General features: G+C 43.2%; 1 long non-coding RNA gene across 1 annotated transcript in view; it reads left to right on the plus strand.

Annotated features, from left to right (window-relative positions):
- Positions 1-25,039, plus strand: part of LOC113628728 (uncharacterized) — a 268,255-nt gene extending 243,216 nt beyond the window's left edge. The window contains exon 5 of the long non-coding RNA XR_003436206.1: positions 24,931-25,039. This is a non-coding gene — a long non-coding RNA (uncharacterized LOC113628728). The remainder of the gene's footprint in view (positions 1-24,930) is intronic.
- The last annotated feature ends 583 nt before the right edge of the window (positions 25,040-25,622 follow it).

Here is a 25,622-nt window from a genome sequence, read left to right on the forward strand (position 1 = left end):
AGTATCAGGCAGGACCAGTTGTCTCCCTGCAAACCTGGAAGGGACACCAAACTAACCACGGTCCTGCTTTGGACAAGTTGAAGAGTAAAGACCCTGGAACAGCAGACCATGGACAATTTGCAAGGACAATTAATTGTGATAACAAGGCAAAATGTATCATTAGAGGAACAAGTGTAATTCTTTGACATAATTGAAAACTAGATTGAGTTCAAGTCAATTTACGTAAAAACAAAATGCTCTAAAAGGAGGCCAAATTAGAGAGTTAGACTACAAGTAACAAAAGATGTTTTTTCCTACCTAAAAGCCTTATTTACAAAGCCTTCCTTTAGCCTTTATTAATCAAAGCCACTCTGAGAATACAAAAGGCTTTAACCTAACAATGATCCAAATGATACTATCAGTGAGTTCGTGGCCATCACCTTGATTGTCTTACATTTGGCCAGTCACCTGAGACTCAGACAGAACATACGTTTCTTTTTCATTTTTAGCATTTCTTTAAGTACTGGCTTCAGAAAATGCTTATTTTATAATAATATATTATAATAATAATGATATTGGAGGGGGCATATGTTGCTAAGAACATGAGGTTGAAACCACACGGAGGTGGACTCAGATCTCAGCTTTGTGGGATAACGATTACAAAGGGTTGGATAATTTATCTAACGTAAATTTCAGCGTCACATTTTTTTGCACGTCATCTTTCCCCAGCGCTCCCTGCTCGGCACTATTCCTACAGGTAGAATCCTCCTTGTCGCTCCTCCCATATCAGGGTTTTATCTCACTTCACTCTTCTCTGGACCCTCATTTGGCCTCCTTCTCAATTTTCCCTTCATCTCAACCTGCTCAGAATGTCCCTACAAAATTAACCTTTTTTCCTGCCCCTCCGACCTTCTAATCCCTTTGTTAGTGCCCGCAGAGCCCCCTAACATTCACAGCCTCTCATCTTCCCCCTCGAGCTCCGAGCTACCCCGCAATTTTCCCCTCCTTCCTGTAGCACCCAGGGCCACGTGCGCAACTCAGATATCTCTCTTTAAATATGACCTTTGTTTCCCTAATACTTACCTCTTTGCTCTGCGGAATGGCTCAGCGCAGCCAATTTTTTGTCATGTGTGAACTTCCTCCCTGCCTTTTTAAAGTTATGTTCTCTGGCTTAAACAGAGAGAGAGAGATAATATAGAGGTACCAGAGAGAAAGGAGTGATAAAGGAAAGAAAAAGCAACTCTAAATGACAATAACTCATTAAACTCTTAAAATGATAAACAATGATCTTTCCTTGGGATTTAACTACATCTCTATGTCCTTTCCATTATTAAATGAACGACTGATTTGCTGCTCCTTAATTTGCCGTTATGGTTTGAGTTAGGGGCCTGCTTTTGAATAAAAGCAGTCTTCTTTCTAAGTCCTAGTTTTTCTGAAGGATGTTGACATACAACCTGTATCTTAGAATACTTCACATTTCCCATTGTCCTGATTCTTGTTATGAATAGTTTTGAGGTACTGACTTTAATTTTTAAAGAAGTAATTAGATGAATCAGGCATGTATTAGCCAGATCAGATCCTGTGTTGGTCTGAAAGCAGATAAGCATCTCCACCTCAGTTTTAGAGTTCTCAGGACCAGCACACAGGTGTCATTACAGATTTATTCTTCATCCCAGATTTTCCACTTTATGTTGGATCAGTTTTGAAGTATGTCCTTCACATGGACCATAGCTAATGGACTCCTGTATGCTTTAGTGATATGGAAGGCATATTTTGACTTTTAAATATGATATGAAAAATGTTCACCCTCATGGCTTTTTTGTACTCACATGTAAGTAGTACAAAATATAAGTAGATTTCATGCCTTGTGAATTTAATATGTTATCTTGGGCTTCTCTGGAGGCACAGTGGTTAAGAGTCCGCCTGCCAATGCAGGGTACACGGGTTTGAGCCCTGGTCCAGGAAGATCCCACATGCCGCGGAGCAACTAAGCCTGTGCGCCACAACTACTGAGCCTGCGATCTAGAGCCCGCAAGCCACAACTACTGAGCCTGCGCTCTACACTGAAACCCGCGTACCACAACTACTGAAGCCCGGACACCTAGAGCCTGAGCTCTGCAACAAGAGAAGCCACTGCAATAAGAAGCCTGTGCACTGCAACCAAGAGTTGCTCCCGCTTGCCACAACTAGAGAAAGCCCGCACACAGCAACAAAGACCCAACACAGCCAAAATTAATTAATTAATTTTAAAAAATATATATATATATATTATCTCTTAAAGTGGACCAATCTAGAGATCTTTTGGTTTCTTTCATTCAAGAAAAACAAAGATAGAAAGGGTAATTCTGTGCAGAAATATATAAAAAACTGAGTTGAAAATTCAGATGAAAAGATAAACCTATGGGGGAGGCAGCAGGAATAGACCCCCCTCTCTGTCCAGTGCCTGGACAGAAGGTGGAGATGAACCCATCACCCGGGTGTTCCCTTACCTGGACACCAAGCCGATGGCCAAATTCATTCATCATTGCACTTGGCATGCATCTCTTCACTGCACGTGTTTCCTGTTTGCCTTCTCTGTTAGAGAGAAGACCACCCCGTGGACATGAGACAGTACAGGCTTTGCAGACACAGTGGGTCTAACAGGTGCCTCAAAATCAATATGTCTGGATTCCCTGCCCCTGCTTGAAAGAAAAGAAAGAAGGAGGCAAAGAAGGAAAAAAAAAAAAAAGAAAGGAAGGAAGGAAGGTTAAGAAGGAAGGAAGGGAGGGAGGGAGGAAGGAAAGGAAAAGACCCTATTCTTACCTCTTTCTTCTTCATCTAAGTCAGTGGCACACTGTACCAATCTGCTGGAACCAATACTCTAAGGAACCTTGATTTCTCTCCTTCCCATAGATTCCATACCCAACCCCCCAAAATAAGCCTTGGAGGCACAGCCCAACGGTGTATCCCCAGTCCAGCAATCATCAGCACCTGCACCCCTCCAATCCTAGTCCAGTCCCGCAGGAACTCGCCTGGACCTGCACCCGCTTCCTGACCGAGGGCACCCGTCTTCCTTCCCCCGTGGCTGCCGAGCCTTTTCCATAAAGCAGCTCAACTATTTTTAGAAAGTCTACGTCGTTATTATATCATGCTGGACAGAAGGCATACTAAAGGTGTACGGTTTTCGTTAAGATACAGTATTTTATTTGTGTCCCTCTCCTGTGTGCCCTCCTGGAGCATAATTCCACGAGGAGAGAGCCCCCGGGCTCTGCGGGCTCAGAGGCAGCGCCCGAGAAAGGCCGGCTATGTCCGCGGCGGGCTGGATGCACGAGGAGCTGCCCCTCACCGGCACCGCCCAAACAGCCCCTCTCTGGCCCTGCGGCGCTGTCGTCAGTTGCGGTCACACCGTCTGAGATGTCACTGTACCGCCTGCCATTTTGCTAAGTAGGCCCCGTGTCTTCCGTCCATCCGTCCCTCCCACCCACGGGAAAACGCAAAGCCGAGTGTCTAGGCTCTCCCCAGAGAACAGCGGCGCCCTGGCTCGTGGCCACAGTCGATGTGCCGGCTCCGGGGGCCCCTTCCGTCCGCTCCCTCTGTCCGCTCCCTCCGCCCGCGGGAGCGCACAGGGCGGCACGTCCCCGAAAGGCCACCTCTGCGTGGGCACCAGGGTGCGCTCGAGTCCAGCGAGGGAGAGAGGAGCGTCTGCCTGGGGCGCCACGAGGCAGCCCCGGCCGCAGGACAACACTGCCCCTCCGGCCTTAGAGTCTGTCCTACGACCCCCGTCTCCGTCTGGCTGTCAGCAGAGCCCAGAGACCCCTGGAGCGAAGTCACAGCCCCGCCGGCAGCTCGAGCCGTCAAGGAGGCCGGAGGCACCGCTGAAACTTTGCCTTTTGAGCGCACAGCGCCCTCTCCTCGCCGTGTTCCTGACCGAGCTCAGACTCTGCACCCCTAGAAAAATAGATTAGCTCTAGCTTTCGCGTGAGTCCTTTCCCGTGTACGTGTATTCACTGGGGATACTCCCCTGAAGAAAGAGAAGTATATTTCATACTATATTATGTATTATACTTGCACTAGAAATCTAACAAGCAAATAAAACAACAGAAACAGATAAACTGACAGTTGGATGTGAGTATTGAAGGTTAAATAGTATTAAATATTAAGTAGTGGATACATAGAAGTATATGAATATATATACACAAATGATCAATTTAAATACACAATTACTAAACAGAAATTCTAACATCAGAGCTAGCTTGTACTCAGGAAAGCAGACTGTCACCTCTGGGTCTGTACAGCGTCAGGCTGGCATCCGGGCAGATGATGGATAGAGGTGGTGTTTTGGAGCCGGATTTCCGCCTGACGTGGAATTCTGGGCACAGTGAGAGTTGCTCTGGGGTCACGTTCAGCACAGTTCGCCTGATACCGGGAGGACCTCATTAGAGCGCTCTCCTAGCGTGGGCCCCGAGCACGGGGCTCAGTCAGAGCTCTAGTCTGTCTTGATTCCTTAGTCACTGTTGTCCTTTCTCCAGATAATTTAATAAGGCTCTCCTCCCAATTTTAGACTGAAATATTTAAAACATGATGGTAGAAAAAGCACAAGTAAAGAAAGGTATAACATAGGAATTGAATTTTTGTTCTTCCTTACAGTCGGAGAAGAAACCACTCTTCATCTGGTGCGTTAGAGCTTTACTTCTAAACTTTACCCTGTGATTGTTTATTTTTTTGCCTCATCATTATATTTACTTCTAGCACAAAACAAATTTTGTAATTCCAGTCTGTCGTGTCCCTAAATGCACAAGCTTAGTGGTTCATTAAGCATCTGTGTCAATATATCCCTTTGCAAAAGGCAAAGTATTTTAAAAACAAAATCTACCATTGTACATGATTATGCGTAATTTAGAGCTCCTGGTACTAAGAGCGGGAGGACACGTCCTCAGTCACTGACCTTCGCTTAACTAACCCTCTTTACAAGTCAGGAGCCTGAGACCCAGAAGGATTACATCGAAGGCCTATGTTTCACTGGTCGCTGTAGGGTAACACAGGTGTCCGGAGCTGAAGTTTTTACTCACAGCATTTATGACACCACACACGTGGAGGGGGAGGGGGGGTTATCCCACGCCAACCAGTTCTCCAGTTCCGGACACCAACTGGGTGTCCTGCAGTTCAGTTCAGTTCTGACAGTAACTCCCAGAGTTAGCGCAGACCCCCAGGTGAAGGCTCAGTCCCACAAGACTGCCCACTGCACACACCAACCACAGATCCAGGCCCCGCCCTGCTGACCAACCAGCTGGAAGTCAGGGGCTCCCAGGAGCCTCCTCAGGTTCAGTAGTCTGTGCTCGGTGTCAGATGGAAGGGACTGTTCTTCTCCTCCAGATGACTTGAAAACCCTGATCGTACAGTCAGACTGAAACTTCTCACTTGCTGTTTAGAATAACTCAAACTGTTAGTCAAGCACGGAGTTCATTTTTATCATTAGGAAGCTGACCCTGAGAGGTCTGTGACCCACAGCAAGTCCCGCAGCAGGAAACACAGCTCGAGTCCCGCCTGAGTACTTCTCATCTGGTGACCGTGCGTCTGCGTCATTGGGGTTCTGCAGAGGAACAGACCCGATAGGATATATACGCACACGCACACAGAGGAGATGTAGGGGGAGATTTATCGTAAGAAATCATGATAAATCATCATAGATTTACCATGGTGTGGAGGCCAAGAAGTCCCAGGACCTGCCATCTACAAGCTGGAGACCAAGGAGAGCCAGGGATGCCATTCAGTCCAAGTCCAAGGGCCTAAGAATCAAGGGCCAATGATGTCAGTCATGGTCCGAGTCCAAAACCCAAGAACCAGGAGCTCGGGTGTCTGAGGCCAGGAGATGGATGGCCCAGCCCAAGCAGAGGAAGCAAATTCACTCTTCTGCCACCTTCTGGTTCTGTGCGGGCCCTCAGTGGACTGGATGACACCCACCCACATCCGGGAGGGTGACCTTCACTCAGTCTGCAGATTTAAATGTGAATCTAGTCTGGAAACATCCTCACAGACACACCCCCAAAATAATATTTTCCCAACTACCTGGGCATCCCAGTCTGACGCATAAAATTAACCACCACGCCATCAAAACACATAAACTTGATGATTCAGGAAGCTCCTGCCAGGAGCGTCACAGCACAAAGGGAACGTGAGATTAAGAGGGGGCCAGTCCTGCCTCGGGTGAGTCCCCACAATTAAGTACAGCCCTGGGGGCCTCTGGTGGGGAGAAGTACGGAGTTAGTAGAACTTAAACCGCCTTAACCGTATCGACCTTATAACACAGGTGAAAGGCATGGAGAGACTATCAGGGCCATCAGAGACATACTGTTTCAGTTTTCCTTGCATATGATCTGTTTTCTAGTTGAGAAGCATCTGTTAGTAGCCAAGAGTTTTAGACATGGGTTGAAACGCTAAAACTATCTACCCCTCTTCCTAGTTCGGAGGAGGAAGCTGCAGCTCCCAGGCCTCACAGGCACCTGGGATGGTTGAGGCCGACTTGAACTTACCCTGGGCTCCAGGGTCCTACATGCAACGTTGCAAAGCTGCTCCGTCTCATGGGGGAGGGGCCTTACTGCCTGTTGCCTCCAATATTCGTTTATATTTAATTTCAAGGCAAGAATCCACGCCGGTCTCGTGCAAAGATTGGTTTCTAGAAGAGTCAGTGGGCAAAAGTTCCATTTAACAAAGTATAGGGGCTTCCCTGGTGGTGCAGTGGTTACGGATCTGCCTGCCAATGCAGAGGACACGGTTTCGAGCCCTGGTTCGGGAAGATCCCACATGCCACGGAGCAACTAAGCCCGTGCGCCACAACTACTGAGCCTGCGCTCTAGAGCCCGTGAGCCACAACTACTGAACCCGTGCTCTAGAGCCCCTGAGCCACAACTACTGAACCCACACACCACAACTACTGAAGCCCACTCGCCTAGAGCCCGTGCTCTGCAACAAGAGAAGCTACCACAGTGAGAGGCCCATGCACCTCAATGAAGCCCCAACGCAGCCAAAAATAAAAATAAATAAATAAATAAATGAACAAACCAAGTATAGGATGTGAAGACTTGGTCTGGGTGTGTTGATCCCGTGAACGGTCCTCCAGCCTCCAGCTCTGCGCGTGGACCAGGAGTGGGAGCCCCTGTTAAACTCCAGGAAACAGCAACTCTAATGGCCCTTGTGGTAGCTCTCAGGACAAGGCCAGACCTCAGAGGAGCGCACAAAACTCGGAACATGTATGTAAAAGTGAATGAACTGGAGGAGAAACGGGACAAGTGTTCTAAGGGTTAAAGACTTCTCTCTGCTCCTGGAGCTCCAAGCCCTCGGGTTCAGAGCAAGGAAGATGCACACGTGTGTCAGAAAGATGTGGATTAATCCAAGCACGTAGCAAAGACTTTCTACCAGCGGGCTGTCCTTTAAGTTTGTATCAGGTGTCTCAGCACACAGAAAGTCTCTGTTGCCAGTCGTACTCTCATCTCTTTTGAGTTTTTCAATTTCTGCCATGGAACATTAAAATTATTTTCAATATTTTTCTGTAGAAATTCTTTATTCGATTCCAGTACCTATGTCTATGGATTTATTTGAAGAAGTCAGAGTACTCTTAGGTTCTGGCCTTTTGCATAAGATATACAAAATCTACATTATAATATATAATTTGTACCTTGAGGAGGGTAGATCTGCTGATCTCTTAGATCCTCTCACCTCTAAAATTCTGATTCTGATATTGAAATTATGGGGTGAAAGAATGGAATAAAAAGGAACTGGACATAGCAAATAGAGACATTCACAATGTTTTCCATTGTTTTCCATACCATATAGAAATTTATATGCTGTCAGAGTAGCTTTATTGGAAGAATTGTCTGAGTCTGTGCCATAAATCACCTTTTGGAGACATTTATACCCCCATCATAAATCTCTAAAAACTACCTTAATTGACAGCTATTAAAGACACATTATTCATGGAAGTTGTCAGACCACAAAGAAATGTTTTCTTTCACTAAATTATCATTAAATTGACTTGACCAATTTGATTTAGAGCTACTAAAAGCCAGGAAAATTACCATTCCATCAAGTTTTAAGATGCAAAATAAAATTGCTTGATTTTAACAAATAAAATGTATCACAACCATTAAATTTTGATATTCGAAAAACAAAGATATAAAGGTTAACACATTGTGTTTTGCAGTAGTGATTTTGTAGGAACAGAAGAAGTTCTTTTCCAGGTGATACCAGCACAACCTGTTTCGGCCCCGCCCTCGCCTGTTGGCTGAGGCTCTGGTCTCCCACGTGGGGAAAAAGGGAGAGAGAACATCACTTCAATTTTTTTCATTTACGCAGCGTCTTCATTAGTTCTGAGTGTGGCCTGGAACCAGAAAGCAAATCACGTAGGAATGTTCTGGAGAGATTGCTTTGTTTTTTACATTTTTCCTGCAGTTCAGAAGAAACTTACGTACCTTCCACTGCCCACTCAGTTTGACCCCTCACTGAAATTAAGCCCTTATAAATCCTATTGCAATTGCAGTGTACAAATGTTTCTCAATCTTGAGTAAAGTAAAATCCCTACTGAAGGAAAAAATCCAAACCACTGAGAATCTTTCTGGAAGCCCTGGCTAGAGAAATATTGACTTCAGAAACTAAGATTTTGTTCTCCAAATTGGAGTTGTTGCCACAGAAGAATATTGTATTATTTTTGGTTAATCGTGAGAATAAACATCACATCATTGCTGATGAAAGCTAGGAACCAAGAGTGAAAGAGTAGTTCACAGATTATTTCTCAAGTAACTAAAAGCAAAATTTATCTTTCGTGGATGCTAAGCTGCTTTTATCATGATTTCGTGAAGCCTACACTGGGTGCTCAAATACTGTCTGAGGATGAAAGAGGCGAGAAAGGTGTCCTTTGTCCCCTTCTGCATCCTGCACAGTCTTCAGTCCATGCTCGTCAGTACGGCTGGGCTGGCCATTTCTTTTATCTGTGATGATACGTGAGCCTGAACTTTTCATGCACTATTATTTGTGCATTTTAAGTCCAGTCTTTAAGATATTGTTCAACTGAAAATTCTACTTGTGGTGGTTTCTCAAAGCTCCACTCCAAGTCGATTACAATTACCTGAGGACATTTGGAAAAGTAGAAATTCTTGGACCCACTATCAAAACTCTGACTCATGGTCTGGGGTGGAGCCATCTCCATAACCAGCTTGAGTCTCTAAGCAATAGTCACGTATTTGTTAATATTTGTCACTTCACGTGCTCATGAAAATACTAACATTAATAGAGGTTTGAATCAGTTGATACTGCATGTGGCTACTTATGAGGGAAAACCTGAATAGCAGTGGCTTAAATGTGCACGGAACGGTTTATTTTTCTCACAGATGATGAAGTCGAGTGGGAGGGTGGTTAGGGCTGCAGCGGCTGTTGTGTAAAGTCATCTGTCTCTCAGACTTCCCTCTGTCCTGTCTGCAGTGCCTTCTTTAACGTAAAGATTTCATTCTCATGATCCCAAGATGGCTGCTGCACTTCCAGGCATCAAGCCTGTGTTCCAGGCAGAAGAAAGAGTTGGGACTAAGGGCAAGGATAAGCAGGTCATCTACATTTGATAGTTTTAAGTTTTTTCCCAGAAAACTCACACAGTGGTTTATACTCACATCTTATTGGTCAGGAATTTGTCAAATGTTTACCTCCTAATGAGAAAGAAGCTAGGAACTACGATGTTTTAAACTGGGAACATTGTAAACTTCAACAAAAATTGAGTTTCTGTAGTTAAGGTATAAAGGGAGAATGATTGTCAGGTGGACAAATTTCTTCCCAAAAGGATACAAGTTCTGAAAATGCCCAGGGCTAAATCCACATGGGACCAAAAAGTATTGCCTGCCCTGCAGTGGGAGGACTCAGTAGCCATGAGTTCTGTGGAGCAAACAAGATGTCTTCTGGTCTGGACATTGCTGCCAGTTCTTTCCAAAATAAATAGAAGGGCTTTTCTTTGTAGCTGTTACCTGTCTCCCACTATCAAATACTCCCTAAGGGAGGCATCTGGAGTTGTCTCAGCCTAAGAGCCACACAGGGAGGGACCCGGCTAGGAATACTGACTTGCTCGGAGGGTGGAGGTTTATCGGTGAAAAAGCAGCTGTTAATGAGCATTCCTCTGCTCATCTGATATAAAATCGTAAGAGAAGCTTGTGAAAAGTGAGCAGAACCCATGGTGCACGGCAATAAATAGACTTGATTATACAAACTGTTACAAAAATTTTCCCATTCACCCTTCGTCATATTAATAGTAACTAAATTCCCATTGGGGTTAATAGGAATAGGAAATGTTGTTATAAAACTATATTGACAACTTGCCGCATTTTGACTGGTGGTTATTCTAAATAATAGGGTAACACGTTCTTGTAACTTTAACGTCATAGCACCTTTAAATTGCTCCATAATTTGTGTTGGCGCACCTTTTCTTTTCTAGGACTCTTTGAAATTATAGGTGTGAAAATTTGACTTACAATCATAGTCACATTATCAGGGGCTCGGCTACTTCTATAAGCAGGTTGTACAGTAGAGAAAACTTCTTTTTCTCTACTGTGGACATCTCAGGTAATCCTTTAACACGTAAGGGAAGACAAGGGGTTTGAAAAGTTAGTTTGAAAATCTTTCTTTACTCAAAAAAAAACGAAACAAAAAACATGTTAAACAATAAAAAAGACTTCTCATGTAAAGTTTCTCAGAGGAACAAAGCTCACGCAGACGGAGCAGTTGTAATGATCAAAAGGGAGCACAACAAATCTGAAAAATAAATTCAAACAGGGAAATAGATAAGACCATTTATTCACCAATTTTCCTTCCTTTTGGCAAAAGTAAATCAAATACGAAAGCTTCTCGTTTGTCATTGTTTGCATTCCTCAGAAAACTCTTGCCAAACGAAGCTAGGTGATTAGCCGAGTAATAGATTCTGTTTTGATTCTGAACAACCCACCTGAATCTACAAGTACGACCCCGTGGAAACCAGAATATAACTCCGTGCTGGACAGTGCTCTTCGGGAGCTGCTGACGATTTAGGGCCCCTTCATTCTTGCAGCTGATTATTCTGCAGTGGTTTGTGTCTGAGGATGCCGAACCTTGCAGGTTTCTGCCTCAAAAAGAGTTAGCGGCCACAGTGCCTGGCGTGGCCTGAGGACACGGACGCCTGGAATTGCAGGCAGTGGATTTGAACACCTGGGTGGAGGGATGGTGTTCATTTAAGAGACTAAGGAGCTGCTGTAGATCTCCCTGAGAAACCCAAAGCATGAAATACGAACTCTTTGTTATCATTATAAATGGAATGCTCTGCCATTTACAAGGGAAAATCTATGTACGTAGCTACAAACTTTGCACATATTTTATCCAGTCTGGGGCTTTTATTTGCATTCTGATTTTCTTTTGTCACAAAAAGCATTAAGTTTGAATATAGAAAATGCATCACTTTATCTTTCATCATTCTTCTCTTTTGCATCTACACTGGTTTTTTTGTTTGTTTTTTTTTTGCGGTACGCGGGCCTCTCGCTGCTGTGTCCTCTCGCGTTGCGGAGCACAGGCTCCGGACGCGCAGGCTTAGCGGCCGTGGCTCACGGGCCCAGCCGCTCCGCGGCATGTGGGATCTTCGCGGACCGGTGCACGAACCCGCGTCCCCTGCATCGGCAGGCGGACTCTCAACCACTGCGCCACCAGGGAAGCCCCTGGGACTGTGGTTTTAATACAGCCTGGAAACCAGTGACCCCCCTCGAGGTTACGTCTCTAAGCCCCAACTGCCTATAACTTTCCTAGGCTTTCAAACTCACGTTCAGCTTCTTGTCCCTCATATTTTTACTCCAGAATCCTATGTGCAACTGCTTCCTTGATACTTTGTTTGGGTATCTGATAAGGACCCAAACTTAATACCTGGCAAGCTGATCATTTCCTCCCAATCCTGTTCTCCTACAGTTCATTCCCAGTACAGCGTGCAACAGGAATCTTTCTGCCCTGCAAAAGTGACATTTTTGTTCATTTCAAAGGATCTATAGATATTTCTAAGAAAGTTGCTTTGAAAAGTTAGAAATCTCACTTAAGATTAAAGATTATTGGAATCTCATGGCTATTGCTCCATTTATTTTGTAAATAATGCCGACTTAAAATTCAAATGCTGGGCTTCCTCTTTTAAAAAGAGTCTTGAGATGGAAGAAATGTTAAAGTTCTCCATTATACAATATTAGAAATTTTTCAATGGGTAAGATACGTTCCCAAATTGCATTCAAAGTAGGAGTGTAATAATTTATTCATACGTTAAGGGAATGGGGTTGTGATGGTATTTGATAAAGCTAAGCTAATTAGCTTTCTCAGAGAGGTCAGAATACAAGTACCTTTATCACGTTTCTCTGACCTTCCTGAGATCCTGGCCTTTTTCAACAATCAAATGATAACCATAGCAATTAAAACTTGTAATTAAGTCATAATTCCTTTTTAGTGGACAGATCTCATGTTTACTCATTTTATCTACGTGGTTTCCTTTAAAGCCATCATTTTAAGCCAAAGCCAGTGCAGATAAAGAATCACTTCGGGGAATTTATTTTCTCACAGTAGGGGGTATTATAAAAATCATGAGAGCGACATTACTGTTGATTTAATGTCTGAGCAGCAACCTGTCCATTTACTTGTACGGAATTAAGATATTCGAGAATAAACCAATGTGACCAAAACGTACTTGACAACTTTGGTGTATGTTTTAAGCATTTGATCAACCTCCTCGGAATGAACTCTGGTGTCAACTTGCGCGTTTCTTGAGGCTGTTATTGGGTTTTTTGCGGGGGGGAAGGAGGGTTGTTTGTTTTTTTGTTTTGTTTTAATTTTTAGTTGATTTACAGTGTTGTGTTAGTTTCAGCTGTACAACAAAGTGAATCAGTTATACATATACATAAATCCACTCTCTTTTTTTTTTTTAGGTTCTTTTCCCATAGGCCATTAGAGTATTGGTCCCTGTGAGTAGAGGTCCCTGTGCTCTACAGTAGGTCCTTATTAGTTATCTCTTTTATATATAGTAGTGTGTCTATGTCAATCGCAATCTCCCAATTTATCCCTCCCCTCCCCCCGCCTCCCTAGAAAGAGAGTGTGCATGTCAAGACTTTTTTCCTTGGTTCTAATTTCAGTATGACTGACATTGTTCAAGTTCACAAATCTTGAGTGTACAGCTTGATAAATTTTTACATTTATTTATGCCTACGGAACCACCACCAAGATCAAGATCAAGAATGTTTGCACTGCCCCCACCCCCACAAGACTCCCTTTGTGCCACACCAATAAAATCTTCTGTCGGCATCAAAGGTACTGCCATTCTCACCTCTGTCTCCATACATTAGTTTTGCCAGTTGTTGAACTCTAAGAAACGGAATCAAACAGCTGTCTATCTGATACTTTAATCCATTTTACAACAATCCAACCAGGTGTTAATCCAGCCTGTGCTGGAACATTCCTGGGTAGGAGACGCATCACTTCTTGGGGTAGTTCAGACTCTTTCAAGGTTTTCTCAGAAAAACATATGCCTGCCAGTTGGTCTAGATTTCGCCTACCAGGACATCCAAGACAATCATGTCTGTCTTTGTAACAATACTTATTATCTTTGGGAAAACAGCTATCAAATGCAAATTGGTATATCTGTATTTTAAAACTTAATTTAATAGTCATTTACTGTCCCAAAGGAAGTAGAATCACCTGAAAGAGTGTTAATATTTTGAACAAAACATATAAGACATGAGGTCCAATTCTCCCTACAAATCTAGGAAGGTGCTAGAATTTTTTCTCCCAGATGTGTGATCTTTCTTTACACCCAGGCCTTCCTCTGTTGAAAGGTTAGGCCCGGAGTCATCGTTCTGAATAGCAGAAGAGGCCACAGGGCAGTGGTAGGTCAGTGGCAGTATAATTCCTGGGAAACCCACAGCCTTCCCCTCTAAGTGTCTCCATATAGTGCCGGCCCTTCCTACCAAGGAGCTATTTCGTAGCAGAAAGGTCTCCTGTAAGCTTGGGGAGGGGTCCTGCTTGAGCTGGTTACAAACACCCAGCAGAACTTACCTGGGGATGTTGGCTGCGCTGACCCCCGCTTGAATGTATAAGAAGTACAGGATAGTGGGATTGGGCCACAGAGGCCTGCAAGCCCAGGTGAGCATTGCCTGGGACAAAGAGGTCAGGAATGACACACTGTGGCTGCATGACTTTCCAGTGCGTGACCCCAGTGATGACCACACACTGGTCATTTTGGGGAGAAGCAGGCAGTGCATTGCATTCTCAACCCAACCACAGTTCTGTGGCTGTAGAGGCATTTGTGGACAATGACTCCCCTCTTCCCTGGCCACCTGTGCTTGTTGCTACACAGGGTGACTGTCACCTGGCTCTGCCTTTGAAGATGACCCTGCTCAAGGTGCCAGCCTCACCAGGTGTCTGGCAGCAAGGACCAGTGAGTGTCCAGCATCTCCATTCAGGACTGGATGTTCTGACAGGGGGAAAAACTATTGGACAAATTCCAACACTATTGATGATTAAAAACTCAGCAAGTTAAGAAAAGAGGGAAAATACTTCAACTTGATACAGTGCATCTATGAAAAAAAGAAACAAAAACCCAACTGCGGTTAACATCATACATCATGATGAAAGACTGAATATTTTCTCTCTTATATTGGGAACAAGGCAAGGATGTCTGCTCTTACTATTCATATTCAACATAATACTAGAAGACTAGTCATTGCAATAAGGCAAGAAAAGAAAATGAAAGTCCTTAGATTAAAAAGAAATAAAGCTATCTCTGTTTGTAGATGCCATGATTATCTACATAGAAAATTCCATGGAATCTAAAAAGAAAAGAAAAAAATCATAGAACTAATAAGTGAAGTCAGTAAGGTTGCAGGATACAAGATCAACACTCAAAAGTAAATTGCATTTTTACATACTAACAAGAAATACGTAGAAGCCAAAATTTTTTTTAAAATACAATTTATAATTACTCCAAAGTAAATAAATTATTAGGTAAAAACTTAGAGCATCTTACACTTGAAACCAAAAGCAAAATCTGTACTGGAAAAATTAATAAATTGGACCCCATCAAAATTAAAAGCTTTTGCTCACAAAAGACCATAGGAAAGGAACGAAATGACAAACTACAGAAAATATTTGCAAACCACATCTCCAACAAAGAGCTTGACTACACATGGCAAACAAACACATGAAAAGATGTTCAGCATCAACTCACATGGATTTAATAGGCAGATCTCATAGGCAGATCTCATCAATGTATTTCTCATAAATGCATTTTCAATATGTGTCTTTATGTAGTAAAATATTAGAGACTGTCAGTGCAAAAACATTTATTGCATTCCCACACTTTTGTAACCATCTGTTGGATGAAATTTAAACTCCAAGGAGTCCTTCTTAATAGTTAGAAATATTCTCTAATGACATCTTCCGCCCAGTGTTTCTGTCAAGAACACTGTTGTCAATCTGTTTACTGTTCCTTTATGTCTGCCCACACCTGTTTTCACAAAGCCTCCACCCGAAGAGGGCTTTGGGGCTGCCCTGGCATCAAGCCCGGCTCCACAGACTCTGCGACCAGCTCTGGGGCTGCTCTTTCCTTCCACAAAGGAGCAGACAGTAGCTTGTCTCAGAGCAGCTCAGAAGAGGGAAAAAAGCAGAGCATAAACAAAAAATTCCTCCTCCATACTCTCCCACAGTTCAACGAGAGCTAAACAGGCTCCAGTATATCCAGAGGCTTCTCACTTTAATTTTTTGGTAATTTCCTGGTATCCCCAAGCTTTCCTTTCTCATCTGTTACTGCTTTTAACTTGATTTTGAGGGGAAAAGGAGCCAGCACCTTGAGCTAGTTTGCCATTTTTACAGGATCCGGCAGCTCCTGACTTTCTTTATTTTGTGTTAAAATATTACGAATGGACAGAGTTTGTTTCAATTCTGACTAGCTGAGAGCAATCTTTACATTTCACAGATGTAGTCTGGTAGGAGACTTACTTGTTTTGTTTTATTTTGTTTTCAGTTATTACCAATCTAGGGAGCTCTTTTGATTAAAAAGTGGTCAGTAACTCCTTATAAGCCTTGTACTTCTTTGTGTGGGGAGTACATTGACTAGAATGTAGAAGGCCCAGAATTAACACCTCTGGGTTTTTTGTTTCCCACATCTTTGGGATATGGTAGCTTTAACACTTAAATTAATAAATTTTATTTATAATAATGAAATATAATCTCTCTGAAAATGAAGACGTTTGTGTATAATACACTCCACCTTTACTCTGAAATCCCCACCAACGTTATTGGCAAAGGGAAACATATTTTTCCTAATTAATATTTGCATTTACAAAAAATGAAGTTGATAGAAAATTAAGCAAATTACTTTTTATGTGTTGATGTCAGTAGGTGACATGATATAGTGATTTATTCAAGATTCCCCCCAAATTATGGAAATTTTAGAAATGTCCTCAGAAGAACAGAAGTAAATAAATGCTATTCAGCACAAGTGTCATTTTGTGGAATTCAAGGAATAATAACCACATTATAGTAGAAATCAATCTGGAATATTGACCAAGTATTTTTTAATGTTTTGAGGGTTTTGGGATGGATGAATGGGGACCAGAGTCTGGCTCCTGAGCCACTGGGACCTGGGAACACCTGCCTGCTTTTCTGGGCTCAGCCTTGACACAGGCTGGGACACTGGGCAAATGGATTGACCTTTCCATGCTCCAGATTCCCCACTTTTATAATCGAATTGCATGCACATTCTCACACAGCCTGACACCACTGGTGTGAGTAGGAATTTCAAAACCATCTAAGACTTTGTGTTCCTAGAGGTAGCACACTTATGCCTTCTCGGTTTGTTATGCCTTCTTGTCAAGAAACACTGTGAAGTTGGAGCCCACATAGAAAATCTGCTCCAGCTGTCAATCAAGTGTATACAGATACACTTTTCAAATTATCCAGAAAAGTGTTTATTAAGAGAAACGTTTCTTAAACAGATTGGGCTCAACCAACAGGATATCAAATATCCATTTTTTTTTTTTTTTTTTGGTACAGAAATCAGCAGTTTCATCCAATGTTTCATAATGATTTAGCTTAGATATCTTCAAAACTCAGGTTCTTTCTAACTTTCTAAAGAGATAATGCCAGCTTTCATACAGGGACATTCTTAACGAGCAAACTAATTTAAAAATTCACTCTGTTCATGGGTCTGTCTTCCTAGATAAATGTAATTGCAGGGTCCTTTTGTGCCTGTCTGTCAGAGGCTGCTTGTGTTTTTTAATTTACAATTTATTTTCCATATAATTTAATATCAAACATTGCTTTGTCTGGCAGGAATATTTTTAAAGAATTTATATTGATTACCTTGCTTCTCTGATAAGCAAACCTTAATTTTATCCCAGAATAATAAGAGGAAAAAAATGCCCATGTTAAAATTGCTTTTTTTTGTTGTTTGTAATTTTTGGCTCTCAGATGGGGCCCGGATAAGATTCTCTGATGGGGCAGAAGGCAGGGCTGGGTCCCACTAAGGCTGCCCTTCAGGGTGACCCAAAGTCCAGAGGGTCAGCTGCCTCATTCTTACCTCCTCTTGAAGCAACAGAGACTGCTTCCTAAGAAAGGCCACTTGGACTTAGTAGAGTGGGATGTAAACAAAGACTCTCTAAGAGGAGCCTTTATTAAAGCCTTGACTTCCAGACAGTGGACAGAGAGGAGGGGAAGCCTACAGGTGTGGAATGCCTGAGTCAGGTCCTGAGCTGGTAAACGGAGCAGTAAAAATGAGAACTAGAATTCGCTTATAAAAAATACATATATAGGGCTTCCCTGGTGGCGCAGTGGTTGAGAGTCCGCCTGCCGATGCAGGGGACGTGGGTTCATGCCCCGGTCTGGGAAGATCCCACATGCCGTGGAGCGGCTGGGTCCGTGAGCCATGGCCGCTGAGCCTGCGCGTCCAGAGCTATGCTCTGCAACGGGAGAGGCCACAACAGTGAGAGGCCTGCGTACCGCAAAAAAAAAAACATATATAAGTGTGTGTATATATATATAACATACATACTATATATTATATATAATCATGTAGTGTATACATATATAGTATATATATAATTACACATATAATATTAAGGACTATCCTTCTACAGATGTAAAGTTTGGAAAAAAGAAAATTTATTTATTAAAGAACATAAAACCCTATAATATAAAATCAGCACATATTTTCCGTTATCTTTTGCACATTCTAGCGTGCTTTGGAAATTTACACCTTCCCCCAAAAAAAGAAATCAAATTGTTTTGCATTCTTGAGTCAGGACTTTGCTGATTTCAGTTGCAGTGGCCACAAGAATGGATATAAAAATACAGATTTCCTCTGCTTATTCAACAAATCAGTCAGTCTCGTATTTATTAACTAAGCCACCATTATGAGCCATGAGTGATAGTTCATGGTGGGAATAACAAAGAAACGCAAAGCACAGTCAGTGCCCTCTGGATGGCTACTTAGAGGAAAATAAACCCTTCAACCAAAGCACTGCACCCCAGGCAGACACACCAGCACAGCTCACACCCCAGTGTCAGGGCTGATCCAGAAAAACTGAAAGCCCATGAATCTGAGAGTGAGTATAAGGCCAGAAACCATGATGGATAAAACACGGTGGGTGTTATCAGGGCTTTGGTCATCGTTTTCACAACAGAAGGGAGTCAGATTAGCATGCTGTCCGACTTAGGCTTGAGCAGTGACGTTTGTCAACTAAATAAGAAGGAAACTCGGGAGAGAGCTGCATGGAGGAAGCTGAGAGATAATTGCTATGAACCAGGCAGGAGTGACCACGGCTTTTTAAAGATTGATTTTTAATTGGCCAGAGGTCACGTGCTAAATGAGTTGGGTCAGGTACAGTTTAAAGACAGAAGGCTGAAGCCAAAATTATACATATTGGCTTACAAAAAAGAGAGAAAGACAAAGGCAGGAAGAAAGAAGGAAGGGTGGCAGGGCGGGAGGAAAGGAGGGAATCTCACTGTGGATTACGGGAGAAATGATTGGGAAACTCACTGCATACTTTCAGATGTGATTACTGGCCATATCTGTTGACATGGACCAAAGATGTCTAATGCAATTTCCATCAGGAACTATGAGTTTATGCATTAGGACTTTGGATTTTACACTTATGGTCGAAGATTTTTGAGACAATTTATATTTTTTATTGCCTTTATTTCCTGACTTTAATCAGAACATCTTAGTTCTTTGCCTCTGAGATTTCTACAGTGTTTCTGGAGATTCTCCCCATCTTGTATGAAAGCCAGACACAAGCTCACCACTCTGTTTAGGGTTTTCAGAGCAGAGCCTTTGAGAGCAGCGGGAGGAAAGAGGCAAGATCCTCTATCTTCTGGAACATTGTCACCTTCAGGGCACGTGGCTTGTTGCCCTTGAGAACAGCAGACCCTGAGCTGACCCCCTGCAGAGGCAGCAGCAGAAGCCAGAAATCATGGTGATCAAAGAGCAGAGGGGCCCTCAGTCTCTGCCCTGTTCCTTGCTCTGGGATTTCGTCAGAGCAAAGTCCCCTAATCACTGAGGTGATGTAAGTGGATTTGGGATAATAAATAATTAAATGCAGTACTTCTTGCACCCTTGAATTTTCAGATTAGAATTGCATCTCCCTACCTATTTTCAATGACGCAGACAATGTCTGTCCAGATTAACAATGACCCAAAAAGTTTCATCTGCAACTCAAGTTCCGTCTTCACCTCCTTCAAATATAAACAATCCAGGATCAACAGAAGGCTTTTCAAGTGGAAATGTATAATGTGACCAAGGCACTAAGGCATGATTTAAAGTGGCAGGAGGAAAATAGGCTGAATTAAAGGTCTCATGTCCATCAGGACATATTCTCTGACATTGACTTGCTTGAGGACAGAATATTTTTTTTAATTACACAGAAAGGTATAGTTTGATATTTTGTTGCTGATTCGAGACCCTCAGCTCTTCTTCCCCATCCCCACTTTCACTCCACAGCCGTGTATTATTTGGCTGAACAGAGAGTAGAGAGGTGATAGGGATAGAGAGATGATAGATGATAGAGAGATGACAGATGATAGAGAGATGACAGATGATAGATGATAGAGAGATGATAGATGATAGATGATAGAGGGATGACAGATGATAGAGAGATGACAGATGATAGAGAGGTGACAGATGATAGATGATAGAGAGATGATAGATGATAGAGAGATGACAGATGATAGATGATAGATGATAGAGAGATGACAGATGATAGATGATAGAGAGATGACAGATGATAGATGATAGAGAGATGACAGATGATAGAGAGATGACAGATGATAGATGATAGAGAGATGACAGATGATAGATGATAGATGATAGATGATAGATGACAGATGATAGAGAGATGATAGATGACAGATGATAGAGAGATGATAGATGATAGAGAGATGACAGATGATAGATGATATATGACAGATGATAGAGAGATGATAGATGATAGATGACAGATGATAGAGAGATGATAGATGACAGATGATAGATGATAGATGATGAACAGAGGTGATAGGTAGATAGATAGTACAGATAAATAGATGATAGATGGTATAGATAGATAAGTACATAGAAAGAAAGAAGGAGAGAGAGATAGATACATAGATCCTCTACTATCTCAAGAGACCCTTGAAGTCAGGGGTAATGTCAGGTTTATCTTTGTGGCCCCAACACTCTGCACGATGCCTAACATGCCCAGTTACTTAGTATTCCTTGAGCAGAGGCAAAATCAAGTAATCGTGGTCGTCTTGGGAAAATCATTTAGTCTTTAACCACCCAGTTTCCTTAGCTGTCTAATGAGGATGTTAAACGTTCCGAGCTCTCTGCATTCTAAGATCCCTTTCAAGTCTGAAACAAATTAGGGAACTGTAAACTCTTCTTTCTGGAGTATATCCCAAGCCAGAAAGACCCCTTTTCTGCCCTCGCCCACCAAGCAGGGATGCTCTTATAGCCACTTCGTGTGCAGTGTCCTGAGTGATCAGACCAGGGTGCTCGTCTTGACTAAGCTGGGCCACTTGGCATCTGCCTCCTGTAAACCCAGGGAGAGGGAGAGAGAAGGAGAGACAGAGGGAACCAGAGGCAGACCCCGTCCTCACCCTCAAAGGCGGCACTCAGGGTAGGCTTGGGTGCCGGGAGGTGGTCATCCTTCCCCACAATGTGGCCTGAAAACTCAGAGGCCCCATCTGCCAGCCAAGGCCAGAATGGGGCAGACACACCTGCCGGGAGAGCAAGGGCGGCGTGAGGGGAGCCCGCGCCCTCCCTTCGCTGCTGCCCGAGCCAACTGCATGCAGCCCAAAGGCATCCCCAGCTCCCGATTAAAGAGTTCTTTCAGGTTTGGTCATTTCCAGCCTAAAATGTCTCAGACTGCTATCAATCCCAATTGTACTATTTATTGTGTCAGCATTTATTAAATTAATTCACGACATAAGAAAGAGATATTAGATTGTTAAAGAGGTAATTAAATACCATGAATAGGATTTCCACATCTTTTCAATTGCAAGCTTTGACATTTACTTGGAGCTCATAATTGCAATAGGATCTTTGTTTGCTGCCAGCGCCTGTGTGTGCCCTCTGCTGTCTCCGCCTGTTCAAGCTGTAAGGCAGCGGGATGAACAGTGCCTCCCCAGAGCTTTGTAGAGATAATCCACTTCATCACCAAACACCAAAGTACTGATAATTAGAGCGAATAAATACATTCGGTGGTTCTTTGGCATCCATAAATAGAAGAGGATCCAAAACAAAATTATAAAGAAAGGCAATGCAGTAGAGACCTTGTTCTATATATCAGTGTGCTGGTAACATTACAGGTACACAGTACAAGGACCTATGATTTGCAAAGAGGTAAATGTTACATGTAAAGATAAAACATGCCTCAGAAAAATAAGTAGGTAATTATTCCTTCTCTGTATTGCACCAGTGACCTACCTGCTCGCACGCCTCCCAAGGCAGGAATCTCTAATCCCAAATGACGTGCCCTAGTGATTCAAGGTAAAGATTTCCCCAGCGTACCGTCCATCAACCTAAAGATGTTCAGAATATATTTTTCTGTTCTTTTGCAAAATTATGTATTTCCCTGCTCTGGCATAATACAAGATGCACAGCACAAAGAGAGAATTGTCAGAATATGAAAAACCACCCTCATTTCTGTCTAAAACATGTAGAGGATAGACGCTTAAAATCTGCAAAGAAAAAGAGTTCAAGTAAGTGTGCTTGAACTAGGGAAGATGATGACTAAACGCATAACTTTAATGGTGGGACTGAGACTAGTTTGAAATTTGCTGCACTCAGATCAGGAGATTGTCCTATGTCCTTGGCTTTGCGTGCAGTCACATATACTCAGTATTGAAATGGAGTGTCCAGAGTAGAAGTGACTGCCTCAGTCATTAATTTATTTGCCCAATCAATGATTAGTCACTGACCTCCAATTCTGTAACAGGCCTCGAGAGAGGGAACGGGGACACGGGTGGACAAGCTGATGACCCATGTCTTCATGGGGCTTGGTGACTGGAACAGGAAACAGGTAGTGTTCAAATCCCCGTAAGTACAAAGAGAGGTTTCGAAAGAAAAGGATAGTTAGAGAAGAGTGTGTTTCAGAAGCTTTCTACACGGTACGGAAAGGAGTATCCTGAAGTCCCTAGGGAGGAAATCATGCTTGAGTACATCTATCAGTTATGCATAGAAATTAGCTGGTGGGAAAGGGGTGTGTGGAGAGAGAATACTCCAGGAAAATACCAGATAACCACAGGTGCAAAAGCCCTGGGGCAGGAGGAGAGCCTGGGTGCCAGTGGCAGTAGGAGGTCATTGGTTTAAGCAGAATTTTTTTGATGATGTTCAAGGGCAGGGGTCCTGACAGCTTGGGGAATTTGTGAGAAAGTGTTAGAAGTGGTACAGTGGCTGCCCTCCAGATTAAACTATAAAAAGTATGGGAAATATTTTGTCAAATGTAAAGCTTCGTAGAAACGCTAAATCCTTCAACAAATACCTTCCATATGCCTCCCAATCTGATGGATTCTCAGGACATTAACAGCCAGGCCTGCCAATGCCCCCAGCTTATCTGCTGCAATGGCCCCCTGCCCACAGCTCTGCGAAGACTGGGACCGAATTCCTCCCCACACTCCCAGAGCGAGCGTTCCTAAAAGGAAAATCTCCCACCTCACTCTTCCGCTCAGAGTCCTTCAGTGGCCTCCCATCATGAGCAGAGTTACAAAGAATGAAACAGCTTTTAAGCTGACAGGCAAAGCCCGAGAGCAGTGTCACCCAATGGCATAGAATGAGTCGCCCATTAAGGAGCACCTTAATGTCCCCTACAAGACGCATTAACAGCAGAAACAGAAACAGGTGGAAAGAATTTTAATAATCTATTTTATTTAATATGTCCAAAATATAATTATTTCATTGTGTATTCAATCTAAAAATATTAATTAGATGTTTCACATTATATTTCATTTTAACTCTTCTAAATCCAGTGTGCATTTTACACCTACATAAAAAAAATAAAGAGCACCATCTTCACCGTAGCAGACGAATTGTTGTTCAGTTATGCATCAGCAATGTGGAAGGAAGTCAGGGGGTCATTTCTAGAAATAAAACGCTCCACCATCCGATATGATTAAAATGCTGGGGCTTCCCTGGTGGTGCGGTGGTTGAGTATCCTCCTGCCAATGCACGGGACACGGGTTCGAGCCCTGGTCCAGGAAGATCCCACGTGCCGCGGAGCAGCTAAGCCCATGTGCCACAACTACTGAGCCTGCACTCTAGAGCCCTTGAGCCACAACTACTGAGCCTGCGTGCTGCAACTACTGAAGCCCGTGTGCCTAGAGCCCGTGCTCCGCAACAAGAGAAGCCACCGCAGTGAGAAGCTGCTCACCGCAACTAAGAGTAGCCCCCTCTCGCTGCAACTAGAGAAAGCCCGCGTGCAGCAATGAAGACCCAACGCAGCCAAAAATAAAGTTTAAAAAAAAAAGAGGGCTTCCCTGGTGGCACAGTGGTTGAGAGTCCGCCTGCCAATGCAGGGAACGTGGGTTCGTGCCCCGGTCCGGGAAGATCCCACATGCCGCGGAGCGGCTGGGCCCGTGAGCCATGGCCGCTGAGCCTGCGCGTCCGGAGCCTGTGCTCCGCAACGGGAGAGACCACAGCAGCGAGAGGCCCGCGTACCAAAAAAAAAAAAAAAAAAAAAAAATGGAGCTAAGCTCTGGGCTCAGGTGGTTGTAAGAAGCCTTCCCATGTACAAAGGACTCAGGTGGTTGTAAGAAGCCTTCCCATGTACAAAGGACTCAGGCGTTCAGGCCAGGTGTTCACGTACTGGAAACTACTGCATCCTATTGGTTGTCCAGCTTACTTCCCCTTTCAATCTTGTAAAAAACACAACTTGCCGTCAAGTACCAAAATGCCCTGAAGGGGACAGTATAGCCTCAGCTAAGAAGCACTAATTTAGGTAAAATCATATATTCCTTTGAGTTGATGTCCCTGTGGGTGCATGTGTAGGCAAGACACCTCACTAGGGTCAGTGGTGTTGAAGGGACAATCTTTCTCACGATCACGTTATTCTCTGCCCAACCTGGGAAACCTCACAGAAAGCCTGTTCCTTCCTTATTCCTACTCAAATCCAGTCTGTCTGGGGGTGGGAGGGGGGCTGTTCAAGTCACATGCATTCCTAGAAGTCAGTCCTGGCTTTCTTTGGTCCAAAAGGTCCTTCTCCCCCTCTGCACTCTGGGAGTTCATGCTTTACATCCACTGTTTAACCTGCAACATCCATGTCTTCTTTGCCCAATCGTATTAGTCTTGGCTCTTCAGATAAAGTGTGAGCTTCTTGAGGATGACGACTGACTTTTTTCTGTCACCCACAAAGCCCTGAAGTATGATGACATGAAGGGGGGTTTGATATTTGTGACCATTGAATGCTTTTCTCTCCCGCACAGGTCGTGTGAGATCTGTATTTCTGGTTATCATCCGATAGAACACACGCCTTGTCAATGTCCATGTCCAGCAGATTTGAGAAAAGGAAATAAATGGCATCAGTTAAGAGGTAAGAAAGTCATGGAAACGCCCTTTAATTTTCAAATCAATAATAATGCAGCTCAGACATAGCAACAGATTTAAGAAGCAATTAGACTCAAATGCTGCAGGATGATTTATGTGCTTAATTAAAGGCTTATAAGAATTCATTAAGAAATTATATAAATTGTCTTTGTTCCTTACATCTGGATTATTTACACCTACAAACTCATATTTATGGAAGAAAATGAAGGCACTCTATCACATTTTTAACTACAGTCAAAATAGATTCTTGGAAGCCTGCTGATGTGAAAATTATACTTTATTTCTAAGTTAACTTTAGGAAATCGGCCACTTGTTTTCCATTTATGCATTACATTTTTACCAGAAATTTATTATGATGTCATAGTTTGGTTCTCAAAGGATGGAACCTTTGCTCACCAAAGGTGGTTGCTATAGATTAAATGTTTGTGTCCCTCCAAAATTCATACTTTGAATCCTAACCCCCAAGGTGATGGCATCAGCAGGTGGGGCCTTTGGGAGGTGACGAGGTCATGAGGTTGGAGACCCCCATAAATGGGATTAGTGCCCTTATAAAAGAGACCCCAGAGAGCTC

This window comes from Aethalodelphis obliquidens, unplaced genomic scaffold (genome assembly GCF_003676395.1).
Source record: "Aethalodelphis obliquidens isolate GAN/ISIS:26980383/991018 unplaced genomic scaffold, ASM367639v1 scaffold25, whole genome shotgun sequence".
Classification (NCBI taxonomy): domain Eukaryota; kingdom Metazoa; phylum Chordata; class Mammalia; order Artiodactyla; family Delphinidae; genus Aethalodelphis; species Aethalodelphis obliquidens.